The 12803-nt window shown below is 31.5% G+C and overlaps 12 non-coding genes across 12 annotated transcripts; all 12 read left to right on the top strand.

Annotated features, from left to right (window-relative positions):
* Positions 1-988: 988 nt before the first annotated feature.
* TRNAT-CGU (transfer RNA threonine (anticodon CGU)) lies at positions 989-1061 on the top strand. The gene has a single exon. It is a non-coding gene; the product is annotated as a tRNA-Thr (tRNA).
* A 434-nt stretch (positions 1062-1495) lies between these two features.
* TRNAT-AGU (transfer RNA threonine (anticodon AGU)) lies at positions 1496-1569 on the top strand. The gene has a single exon. It is a non-coding gene; the product is annotated as a tRNA-Thr (tRNA).
* Positions 1570-1844: 275 nt separating this feature from the next.
* TRNAT-CGU (transfer RNA threonine (anticodon CGU)) lies at positions 1845-1917 on the top strand. Its single transcript has one exon. It is a non-coding gene; the product is annotated as a tRNA-Thr (tRNA).
* A 435-nt stretch (positions 1918-2352) lies between these two features.
* Positions 2353-2426, top strand: TRNAT-AGU (transfer RNA threonine (anticodon AGU)). Its single transcript has one exon. It is a non-coding gene; the product is annotated as a tRNA-Thr (tRNA).
* Positions 2427-3885: 1459 nt separating this feature from the next.
* On the top strand, positions 3886-3958 carry TRNAT-CGU (transfer RNA threonine (anticodon CGU)). Its single transcript has one exon. It is a non-coding gene; the product is annotated as a tRNA-Thr (tRNA).
* Positions 3959-4392: 434 nt separating this feature from the next.
* Positions 4393-4466, top strand: TRNAT-AGU (transfer RNA threonine (anticodon AGU)). The gene has a single exon. It is a non-coding gene; the product is annotated as a tRNA-Thr (tRNA).
* A 275-nt stretch (positions 4467-4741) lies between these two features.
* TRNAT-CGU (transfer RNA threonine (anticodon CGU)) lies at positions 4742-4814 on the top strand. Its single transcript has one exon. It is a non-coding gene; the product is annotated as a tRNA-Thr (tRNA).
* A 434-nt stretch (positions 4815-5248) lies between these two features.
* TRNAT-AGU (transfer RNA threonine (anticodon AGU)) lies at positions 5249-5322 on the top strand. Its single transcript has one exon. It is a non-coding gene; the product is annotated as a tRNA-Thr (tRNA).
* Positions 5323-8305: 2983 nt separating this feature from the next.
* On the top strand, positions 8306-8379 carry TRNAT-AGU (transfer RNA threonine (anticodon AGU)). Its single transcript has one exon. It is a non-coding gene; the product is annotated as a tRNA-Thr (tRNA).
* Positions 8380-9838: 1459 nt separating this feature from the next.
* Positions 9839-9911, top strand: TRNAT-CGU (transfer RNA threonine (anticodon CGU)). The gene has a single exon. It is a non-coding gene; the product is annotated as a tRNA-Thr (tRNA).
* A 947-nt stretch (positions 9912-10858) lies between these two features.
* Positions 10859-10931, top strand: TRNAT-CGU (transfer RNA threonine (anticodon CGU)). Its single transcript has one exon. It is a non-coding gene; the product is annotated as a tRNA-Thr (tRNA).
* Positions 10932-11365: 434 nt separating this feature from the next.
* TRNAT-AGU (transfer RNA threonine (anticodon AGU)) lies at positions 11366-11439 on the top strand. Its single transcript has one exon. It is a non-coding gene; the product is annotated as a tRNA-Thr (tRNA).
* Positions 11440-12803: the final 1364 nt, after the last annotated feature.

Genomic DNA, 12803 nt, shown 5'->3' with positions numbered 1-12803 from the left:
GTCTCGTAACCAGGAACTGAGTTCAAATCTCAGCAGCACCTTATTATTGGTCCTTACATGTAAAAATAATTTTCATCACGCAAATGTTTAATACATTTTAAAAAGAAAAGTGTTGTTCTGTGAACATTAGAATGGGTCATCTTAAATTGAAAAACAAAAAAACGTGGTATTGTGAAGATTTTCAAAGTAATGCTTTGAATGAAAAAGGGAAAAAGGAGTGACAAAGAGCAAAATAGAGATAAAAAATCATTCTAGAGTTGAATTCAAGTAATGCATTCTTAAAGAAGGCATAATTAAAACATTTATGAACAGGATAAGCAATATATCAATGAGGTGTTAATCAATAGGATCAGTATCCTCGTCTAAACTATTTGAGTAGTGCGTTTTCTGAACTGAGAAATGATTATGAAAGTGAAAAACTCAGGTTTCTCTTGAACACCATATGGCAAACTGTTCCTTAAAGCTTTTTCAAGAGGGTGCTGTGGGTTAGCTGGTTAAAGCGCCTGTCTAGTAAACAGGAGATCCTGAGTTCAAATCTCAGCAGTGCCTTGCTTTCCTCATTCTTAAATAAAAAATTATTTTCATTAATTCGTCCTGCTATTCAATTAAATTAGAAAAGTCTGATTTATCTTTCAGTTGAACAGATCATCTTAAACCTAATAAAAACTGAAAGTGTTTTCAATATTATAGTAACAATACTGTGATTGCAAAAATCAAAAAGGTATTTCAATGAGCAAGAGGCAGATGAAATATAACCCTAGATTTGAGCAATATTGATGAATATATGTAAAACACTTATTTATGAACTATTCAAAATATGGGATTGAGTTTAAAATGTGTTCTTTTGTAATACAACATAGCTATTCTTGTTTACAGATTAGGAATCCTTGCTTGTTTAACATTAGAATACATATTAAGACACTTTAACACAGGCACAGAATTTGATCACCAATACTAAATGAATAATCCCTTCTGTATCACTAAAATAGGTGCTGTGGCTAAGTGGTTAAAGCGTCTGTCTCGTAAACAGGAAATCCTGAGTTCAAATCTCAGCAGCACCTTATTATTGGTCCTTACATGTAAAAATAATTTTCATCGCGCAAATGTTTAATACATTTTAAAAAGAAAAGTGTTGTTCTGTGAACATTAGAATGGGTCATCTTATATTGAAAAACAAAAAAACGTGGTATTGTGAAGATTTTCAAAGTAATACTTTGAATGAAAAAGGGAAAAAAGAGTGACAAAGAGCAAAATAGAGATAAAAAATCATTCTAGAGTTAAATTTAAGTAATGCATTCTTAAAGAAGGCATAATTAAAACATTTATGAACAGGATAAGCAATATATCAATGAGGTGTTTATGAATAGGATCAGTATCCTCATCTAAAGTAGTTGAGTAGAGCGTTTTCTGAACTGAGAAATGATTATGAAAGTGAAAAACTCAGGTTTCTCTTGAACACCATATGGCAAACTGTTCCTTAAAACATTTTCATGAGGGTGCTGTGGCTTAGCTGGTTAAAGCGCCTGTCTAGTAAACAGGAGATCCTGAGTTCAAATCTCAGCAGTGCCTTGCTTTCCTCATTCTTAAATATAAAAATTATTTTCATTAATTCGTCCTGCGATTCAATTAAATTAGAAAAGTCTGATTTATCTTTCGGTTGAACAGATCATCTTGAACCTAATAAAAACTGAAAGTGTTTTCAATATTATTGTAACAATACTGTGATTGCAAAATCAAAAAGGTATTTCAATGAGCAAGAGGCAGATGAAATATGACCCTAGATTTGAGCAATATTGATGAATATATGTAAAACACTTAATGATCCCTTCTGTATCACTAAAATAGGTGCTGTGGCTAAGTGGTTAAAGCGCCTGTCTCGTAACCAGGAAATCCTGAGTTCAAATCTCAGCAGCACCTTATTATTGGTCCTTACATGTAAAAATAATTTTCATCACGCAAATGTTTAATACATTTTAAAAAGAAAAGTGTTGTTCTGTGAACATTAGAATGGGTCATCTTAAATTGAAAAACAAAAAAACGTGGTATTGTGAAGATTTTCAAAGTAATGCTTTGAATGAAAAAGGGGAAAAAAGAGTGACAAAGAGCAAAATAGAGATAAAAAATCATTCTAGAGTTGAATTCAAGTAATGCATTCTTAAAGAAGGCATAATTAAAACATTTATGAACAGGATAAGCAATATATCAATGAGGTGTTTATGAATAGGATCAGTATCCTCGTCTAAAGTAGTTGAGTAGAGCGTTTTCTGAACTGAGAAATGATTATGAAAGTGAAAAACTCAGGATTCTCTTGAACACCATATGGCAAACTGTTCCTTAAAACATTTTCAAGAGGGTGCTGTGGCTTAGCTGGTTAAAGCGCCTGTCTAGTAAACAGGAGATCCTGAGTTCAAATCTCAGCAGTGCCTTGCTTTCCTCATTCTTAAATAAAAAAATTATTTTCATTAATTCGTCCTGCGATTCAATTAAATTAGAAAAGTCTGATTTATATTTCGGTTGAACAGATCATCTTAAACCTAATAAAAACTGAAAGTGTTTTCAATATTATAGTAACAATACTGTGATTGCAAAATCAAAAAGGTATTTCAATGAGCAAGAGGCAGATGAAATATGACCCTAGATTTGAGCAATATTGATGAATATATGTAAAACACTTATTTATAAACTATTCAAAATATGGGATTGAGTTTAAAATGTGTTCTTTTTTAATACAACATAGCTATTCTTGTTTACAGATTAGGAATCCTTGCTTGTTTAACATTAGAATACATATTAAGACACTTTAAAACAGGCACAGAAGTTGATCACCAATACTAAATTAATGATCCCTTCTGTAACACTAAAGTAGGTGCTGTGGCTAAGTGGTTAAAGTGCCTGTCACGTAAACAGGAAATCCTGAGTTCAAATCTCAGCAGCACCTTATTATTGGTCCTTACATGTAAAAATAATTTTCATCACGCAAATGTTTAATACATTTTAAAAAGAAAAGTGTTGTTCTGTGAACATTAGAATGGGTCAACTTAAATTGAAAAACTAAAAAACGTGGTATTGTGAAGATTTTCAAAGTAATGCTTTGAATGAAAAAGGGAAAAAAGAGTGACAAAGAGCAAAATAGAGATGAAAAATCATTCTAGAGTTGAAATCAAGTAATGCATTCTTAAAGAAGGCATAATTAAAACATTTATGAACAGGATAAGCAATATATCAATGAGGTGTTTATGAATAGGATCAGTATCCTCGTCTAAACTATTTGAGTAGAGCGTTTTCTGAACTGAGAAATGATTATGAAAGTGAAAAACTCAGGATTCTCTTGAACACCATATGGCAAACTGTTCCTTAAAGAATTGTCAAGAGGGTGCTGTGGCTTAGCTGGTTAAAGCGCCTGTCTAGTAAACAGGAGATCCTGAGTTCAAATTTCAGCAGTCCCTTGCTTTCCTCATTCTTAAATAAAAAACTATTTTCATTAATTCGTCCTGCGATTCAATTAAATTAGAAAAGTCTGATTTATTTTTCGGTTGATCAGATCATCTTAAACCTAATAAAAACTGAAAGTGTTTTCAATATTATAGTAACAATACTGTGATTGCAAAAATCAAAAAGGTATTTCAATGAGCAAGAGGCAGATGAAATATAACCCTAGATTTTAGCAATATTGATGAATATATGTAAAACACTTATTTATGAACTATTCAAAATATGGGATTGAGTTTAAAATGTGTTCTTTTTTAATACAACATAGCTATTCTTGTTTACAGATTAGGAATCCTTGCTTGTTTAACATTAGAATACATATTAAGACACTTTAACACAGGCACATAATTTGATCACCAATACTAAATGAATAATCCCTTCTGTATCACTAAAATAGGTGCTGTGGCTAAGTGGTTAAAGCGTCTGTCTCGTAAACAGGAAATCCTGAGTTCAAATCTCAGCAGCACCTTATTATTGGTCCTTACATGTAAAAATAATTTTCATCGCGCAAATGTTTAATACATTTTAAAAAGAAAAGTGTTGTTCTGTGAACATTAGAATGGGTCATCTTAAATTGAAAAACAAAAAAACGTGGTATTGTGAAGATTTTCAAAGTAATACTTTGAATGAAAAAGGGAAAAAAGAGTGACAAAGAGCAAAATAGAGATAAAAAATCATTCTAGAGTTGAATTCAAGTAATGCATTCTTAAAGAAGGCATAATTAAAACATTTATGAACAGGATAAGCAATATATCAATGAGGTGTTTATGAATAGGATCAGTATCCTCGTCTAAAGTAGTTGAGTAGAGCGTTTTCTGAACTGAGAAATGATTATGAAAGTGAAAAACTCAGGTTTCTCTTGAACACCATATGGCAAACTGTTCCTTAAAACATTTTCATGAGGGTGCTGTGGCTTAGCTGGTTAAAGCGCCTGTCTAGTAAACAGGAGATCCTGAGTTCAAATCTCAGCAGTGCCTTGCTTTCCTCATTCTTAAATATAAAAATTATTTTCATTAATTCGTCCTGCGATTCAATTAAATTAGAAAAGTCTGATTTATCTTTCGGTTGAACAGATCATCTTAAACCTAATAAAAACTGAAAGTGTTTTCAATATTATAGTAACAATACTGTGATTGCAAAATCAAAAAGGTATTTCAATGAGCAAGAGGCAGATGAAATATGACCCTAGATTTGAGCAATATTGATGAATATATGTAAAACACTTAATGATCCCTTCTGTATCACTAAAATAGGTGCTGTGGCTAAGTGGTTAAAGCGCCTGTCTCGTAACCAGGAAATCCTGAGTTCAAATCTCAGCAGCACCTTATTATTGGTCCTTACATGTAAAAATAATTTTCATCACGCAAATGTTTAATACATTTTAAAAAGAAAAGTGTTGTTCTGTGAACATTAGAATGGGTCATCTTAAATTGAAAAACAAAAAAACGTGGTATTGTGAAGATTTTCAAAGTAATGCTTTGAATGAAAAAGGGAAAAAAGAGTGACAAAGAGCAAAATAGAGATAAAAAATCATTCTAGAGTTGAATTCAAGTAATGCATTCTTAAAGAAGGCATAATTAAAACATTTATGAACAGGATAAGCAATATATCAATGAGGTGTTTATGAATAGGATCAGTATCCTCGTCTAAAGTAGTTGAGTAGAGCGTTTTCTGAACTGAGAAATGATTATGAAAGTGAAAAACTCAGGATTCTCTTGAACACCATATGGCAAACTGTTCCTTAAAACATTTTCTAGAGGGTGCTGTGGCTTAGCTGGTTAAAGCGCCTGTCTAGTAAACAGGAGATCCTGAGTTCAAATCTCAGCAGTGCCTTGCTTTCCTCATTCTTAAATAAAAAAATTATTTTCATTAATTCGTCCTGCGATTCAATTAAATTAGAAAAGTCTGATTTATCTTTCGGTTGAACAGATCATCTTAAACCTAATAAAAACTGAAAGTGTTTTCAATATTATAGTAACAATACTGTGATTGCAAAATCAAAAAGGTATTTCAATGAGCCAGAGGCAGATGAAATATGACCCTAGATTTGAGCAATATTGATGAATATATGTAAAACACTTATTTATAAACTATTCAAAATATGGGATTGAGTTTAAAATGTGTTCTTTTTTAATACAACATAGCTATTCTTGTTTACAGATTAGGAATCCTTGCTTGTTTAACATTAGAATACATATTAAGACACTTTAACACAGGCACAGAAGTTGATCACCAATACTAAATTAATGATCCCTTCTGTAACACTAAAGTAGGTGCTGTGGCTAAGTGGTTAAAGTGCCTGTCACGTAAACAGGAAATCCTGAGTTCAAATCTCAGCAGCACCTTATTATTGGTCCTTACATGTAAAAATAATTTTCATCACGCAAATGTTTAATACATTTTAAAAAGAAAAGTGTTGTTCTGTGAACATTAGAATGGGTCATCTTAAATTGAAAAACTAAAAAACGTGGTATTGTGAAGATTTTCAAAGTAATGCTTTGAATGAAAAAGGGAAAAAAGAGTGACAAAGAGCAAAATAGAGATGAAAAATCATTCTAGAGTTGAAATCAAGTAATGCATTCTTAAAGAAGGCATAATTAAAACATTTATGAACAGGATAAGCAATATATCAATGAGGTGTTTATGAATAGGATCAGTATCCTCGTCTAAACTATTTGAGTAGAGCGTTTTCTGAACTGAGAAATGATTATGAAAGTGAAAAACTCAGGATTCTCTTGAACACCATATGGCAAACTGTTCCTTAAAGAATTGTCAAGAGGGTGCTGTGGCTTAGCTGGTTAAAGCGCCTGTCTAGTAAACAGGAGATCCTGAGTTCAAATTTCAGCAGTCCCATGCTTTCCTCATTCTTAAATAAAAAACTATTTTCATTAATTCGTCCTGCGATTCAATTAAATTAGAAAAGTCTGATTTATTTTTCGGTTGATCAGATCATCTTAAACCTAATAAAAACTGAAAGTGTTTTCAATATTATAGTAACAATACTGTGATTGCAAAAATCAAAAAGGTATTTCAATGAGCAAGAGGCAGATGAAATATAACCCTAGATTTTAGCAATATTGATGAATATATGTAAAACACTTATTTATGAACTATTCAAAATATGGGATTGAGTTTAAAATGTGTTCTTTTTTAATACAACATAGCTATTCTTGTTTACAGATTAGGAATCCTTGCTTGTTTAACATTAGAATACTTATTAAGACACTTTAACACAGGCACAGAATTTGATCACCAATACTAAATTAATGATCCCTTCTGTATCACTAAAATAGGTGCTGTGGCTAAGTGGTTAAAGCGCCTGTCTCGTAACCAGGAACTGAGTTCAAATCTCAGCAGCACCTTATTATTGGTCCTTACATGTAAAAATAATTTTCATCACGCAAATGTTTAATACATTTTAAAAAGAAAAGTGTTGTTCTGTGAACATTAGAATGGGTCATCTTAAATTGAAAAACAAAAAAACGTGGTATTGTGAAGATTTTCAAAGTAATGCTTTGAATGAAAAAGGGAAAAAGGAGTGACAAAGAGCGAAATAGAGATAAAAAATCATTCTAGAGTTGAATTCAAGTAATGCATTCTTAAAGAAGACATAATTAAAACATTTATGAACAGGATAAGCAATATATCAATGAGGTGTTAATCAATAGGATCAGTATCCTCGTCTAAACTATTTGAGTAGTGCGTTTTCTGAACTGAGAAATGATTATGAAAGTGAAAAACTCAGGTTTCTCTTGAACACCATATGGCAAACTGTTCCTTAAAGCTTTTTCAAGAGGGTGCTGTGGGTTAGCTGGTTAAAGCGCCTGTCTAGTAAACAGGAGATCCTGAGTTCAAATCTCAGCAGTGCCTTGCTTTCCTCATTCTTAAATAAAAAATTATTTTCATTAAGTCGTCCTGCTATTCAATTAAATTAGAAAAGTCTGATTTATCTTTCGGTTGAACAGATCATCTTAAACCTAATAAAAACTGAAAGTGTTTTCAATATTATAGTAACAATACTGTGATTGCAAAAATCAAAAAGGTATTTCAATGAGCAAGAGGCAGATGAAATATAACCCTAGATTTGAGCAATATTGATGAATATATGTAAAACACTTATTTATGAACTATTCAAAATATGGGATTGAGTTTAAAATGTGTTCTTTTGTAATACAACATAGCTATTCTTGTTTACAGATTAGGAATCCTTGCTTGTTTAACATTAGAATACATATTAAGACACTTTAACACAGGCACAGAATTTGATCACCAATACTAAATGAATAATCCCTTCTGTATCACTAAAATAGGTGCTGTGGCTAAGTGGTTAAAGCGTCTGTCTTGTAAACAGGAAATCCTGAGTTCAAATCTCAGCAGCACCTTATTATTGGTCCTTACATGTAAAAATAATTTTCATCGCGCAAATGTTTAATACATTTTAAAAAGAAAAGTGTTGTTCTGTGAACATTAGAATGGGTCATCTTAAATTGAAAAACTAAAAAACGTGGTATTGTGAATATTTTCAAAGTAATGCTTTGAATGAAAAAGGGAAAAAAGAGTGACAAAGAGCAAAATAGAGATGAAATATCATTCTAGAGTTGAAATCAAGTAATGCATTCTTAAAGAAGGCATAATTAAAACATTTATGGACAGGATAAGCAATATATCAATGAGGTGTTTATGAATAGGATCAGTATCCTCGTCTAAAGTAGTTGAGTAGAGCGTTTTCTGAACTGAGAAATGATTATGAAAGTGAAAAACTCAGGTTTCTCTTGAACACCATATGGCAAACTGTTCCTTAAATCATTTTCATGAGGGTGCTGTGGCTTAGCTGGTTAAAGCGCCTGTCTAGTAAACAGGAGATCCTGAGTTCAAATCTCAGCAGTGCCTTGCTTTCCTCATTCTTAAATATAAAAATTATTTTCATTAATTCGTCCTGCGATTCAATTAAATTAGAAAAGTCTGATTTATCTTTCGGTTGAACAGATCATCTTAAACCTAATAAAAACTGAAAGTGTTTTCAATATTATAGTAACAATACTGTGATTGCAAAATCAAAAAGGTATTTCAATGAGCAAGAGGCAGATGAAATATGACCGTAGATTTGAGCAATATTGATGAATATATGTAAAACACTTATTTATAAACTATTCAAAATATGGGATTGAGTTTAAAATGTGTTCTTTTTTAATACAACATAGCTATTCTTGTTTACAGATTAGGAATCCTTGCTTGTTTAACATTAGAATACATATTAAGACACTTTAACACAGGCACAGAAGTTGATCACCAATACTAAATTAATGATCCCTTCTGTAACACTAAAGTAGGTGCTGTGGCTAAGTGGTTAAAGTGCCTGTCACGTAAACAGGAAATCCTGAGTTCAAATCTCAGCAGCACCTTATTATTGGTCCTTACATGTAAAAATAATTTTCATCACGCAAATGTTTAATATATTTTAAAAAGAAAAGTGTTGTTCTGTGAACATTAGAATGGGTCATCTTAAATTGAAAAACTAAAAAACGTGGTATTGTGAATATTTTCAAAGTAATGCTTTGAATGAAAAAGGGAAAAAAGAGTGACAAAGAGCAAAATAGAGATGAAATATCATTCTAGAGTTGAAATCAAGTAATGCATTCTTAAAGAAGGCATAATTAAAACATTTATGAACAGGATAAGCAATATATCCATGAGGTGTTTATGAATAGGATCAGTATCCTCGTCTAAACTATTTGAGTAGAGCGTTTTCTGAACTGAGAAATGATTATGAAAGTGAAAAACTCAGGATTCTCTTGAACACCATATGGCAAACTGTTCCTTAAAGAATTTTCAAGAGGGTGCTGTGGCTTAGCTGGTTAAAGCGCCTGTCTAGTAAACAGAAGATCCTGAGTTCAAATTTCAGCAGTCCCTTGCATTCCTCATTCTTAAATAAAAAACTATTTTCATTAATTCGTCCTGCGATTCAATTAAATTAGAAAAGTCTGATTTATTTTTCGGTTGAACAGATCATCTTAAACCTAATAAAAACTGAAAGTGTTTTCAATATTATAGTAACAATACTGTGATTGCAAAAATCAAAAAGGTATTTCAATGAGCAAGAGGCAGATGAAATATAACCCTAGATTTTAGCAATATTGATGAATATATGTAAAACACTTATTTATGAACTATTCAAAATATGGGATTGAGTTTAAAATGTGTTCTTTTTTAATACAACATAGCTATTCTTGTTTACAGATTAGGAATCCTTGCTTGTTTAACATTAGAATACTTATTAAGACACTTTAACACAGGCACAGAATTTGATCACCAATACTAAATTAATGATCCCTTCTGTATCACTAAAATAGGTGCTGTGGCTAAGTGGTTAAAGCGCCTGTCTCGTAACCAGGAAATCCTGAGTTCAAATCTCAGCAGCACCTTATTATTGGTCCTTACATGTAAAAATAATTTTCATCACGCAAATGTTTAATACATTTTAAAAAGAAAAGTGTTGTTCTGTGAACATTAGAATGGGTCATCTTAAATTGAAAAACAAAAAAACGTGGTATTGTGAAGATTTTCAAAGTAATGCTTTGAATGAAAAAGGGAAAAAGGAGTGACAAAGAGCAAAATAGAGATAAAAAATCATTCTAGAGTTGAATTCAAGTAATGCATTCTTAAAGAAGGCATAATTAAAACATTTATGAACAGGATAAGCAATATATCAATGAGGTGTTTATCAATAGGATCAGTATCCTCGTCTAAACTATTTGAGTAGTGCGTTTTCTGAACTGAGAAATGATTATGAAAGTGAAAAACTCAGGTTTCTCTTGAACACCATATGGCAAACTGTTCCTTAAAGTTTTTTCAAAAGGGCGCTGTGGGTTAGCTGGTTAAAGCGCCTGTTTAGTAAACAGGAGATCCTGAGTTCAAATTTCAGCAGTGCCTTGCTTTCCTCATTCTTAAATAAAAAATTATTTTCATTAAGTCGTCCTGCTATTCAATTAAATTAGAAAAGTCTGATTTATCTTTCGCTTGAACAGATCATCTTAAACCTAATAAAAACTGAAAGTGTTTTCAATATTATAGTAACACTACTGTGATTGCAAAAATCAAAAAGGTATTTCAATGAGCAAGAGGCAGATGAAATATAACCCTAGATTTGAGCAATATTGATGAATATATGTAAAACACTTATTTATGAACTATTCAAAATATGGGATTGAGTTTAAAATGTGTTCTTTTGTAATACAACATAGCTATTCTTGTTTACAGATTAGGAATCCTTGCTTGTTTAACATTAGAATACATATTAAGACACTTTAACACAGGCACAGAATTTGATCACCAATACTAAATTAATAATCCCTTCTGTATCACTAAAATAGGTGCTGTGGCTAAGTGGTTAAAGCGTCTGTCTCGTAAACAAGAAATCCTGAGTTCAAATCTCAGCAGCACCTTTTAATTGGTCCTTACATGTAAAAATAATTTTCATCGCGCAAATGTTTAATACATTTTAAAAAGAAAAGTGTTGTTCTGTGAACATTAGAGTGGGTCATCTTAAATTGAAAAACAAAAAAACGTGGTATTGTGAAGATTTTCAAAGTAATACTTTGAATGAAAAAGGGAAAAAAGAGTGACAAAGAGCAAAATACAGATAAAAAATCATTCTAGAGTTGAATTCAAGTAATGCATTCTTAAAGAAGGCATAATTAAAACATTTATGAACAGGATAAGCAATATATCAATGAGGTGTTTATGAATAGGATCAGTATCCTCGTCTAAAGTAGTTGAGTAGAGCGTTTTCTGAACTGAGAAATGATTATGAAAGTGAAAAACTCAGGATTCTCTTCAACACCATATGGCAAACTGTTTCTTAAAACATTTTCAAGAGGGTGCTGTGGCTTAGCTGGTTAAAGCGCCTGTCTAGTAAACAGGAGATCCTGAGTTCAAATCTCAGCAGTGCCTTGCTTTCCTCATTCTTAAATAAAAAAATTATTTTCATTATTTCGTCCTGCGATTCAATTAAATTAGAAAAGTCTGATTTATCTTTCGGTTGAACAGATCATCTTAAACCTAATAAAAACTGAAAGTGTTTTCAATATTATAGTAACAATACTGTGATTGCAAAATCAAAAAGGTATTTCAATGAGCAAGAGGCAGATGAAATATGACCCTAGATTTGAGCAATATTGATGAATATATGTAAAACACTCATTTATGAACTATTCAAAATATGGGATTGAGTTTAAAATGTGTTCTTTTTTAATACAACATAGCTATTCTTGTTTACAGATTAGGAATCCTTGCTTGTTTAACATTAGAATACATATTAAGACACTTTAACACAGGCACAGAAGTTGATCACCAATACTAAATTAATGATCCCTTCTGTAACACTAAAGTAGGTGCTGTGGCTAAGTGGTTAAAGTGCCTGTCACGTAAACAGGAAATCCTGAGTTCAAATCTCAGCAGCACCTTATTATTGGTCCTTACATGTAAAAATAATTTTCATCACGCAAATGTTTAATACATTTTAAAAAGAAAAGTGTTGTTCTGTGAACATTAGAATGGGTCATCTTAAATTGAAAAACAAAAAAACGTGGTATTGTGAAGATTTTCAAAGTAATGCTTTGAATGAAAAAGGGAAAAAGGAGTGACAAAGAGCAAAATAGAGATAAAAATCATTCTAGAGTTGAATTCAAGTAATGCATTCTTAAAGAAGGCATAATTAAAACATTTATGAACAGGATAAGCAATATATCAATGAGGTGTTAATCAATAGGATCAGTATCCTCGTCTAAACTATTTGAGTAGTGCGTTTTCTGAACTGAGAAATGATTATGAAAGTGAAAAACTCAGGTTTCTCTTGAACACCATATGGCAAACTGTTCCTTAAAGCTTTTTCAAGAGGGTGCTGTGGGTTAGCTGGTTAAAGCGCCTGTCTAGTAAACAGGAGATCCTGCGTTCAAATCTCAGCAGTGCCTTGCTTTCCTCATTCTTAAATAAAAAATTATTTTCATTAAGTCGTCCTGCTATTCAATTAAATTAGAAAAGTCTGATTTATCTTTCGGTTGAACAGATCATCTTAAACCTAATAAAAACTGAAAGTGTTTTCAATATTATAGTAACAATACTGTGATTGCAAAAATCAAAAAGGTATTTCAATGAGCAAGAGGCAGATGAAATATAACCCTAGATTTGAGCAATATTGATGAATATATGTAAAACACTTATTTATGAACTATTCAAAATATGGGATTGAGTTTAAAATGTGTTCTTTTGTAATACAACATAACTATTCTTGTTTACAGATTAGGAATCCTTGCTTG

This window comes from Triturus cristatus, chromosome 8 (assembly GCF_964204655.1).
Source record: "Triturus cristatus chromosome 8, aTriCri1.1, whole genome shotgun sequence".
Lineage (NCBI taxonomy): Eukaryota > Metazoa > Chordata > Amphibia > Caudata > Salamandridae > Triturus > Triturus cristatus.
Note: the sequence above shows the minus strand (reverse complement) of the source record. Positions and strands in the feature narration are given on the sequence as shown.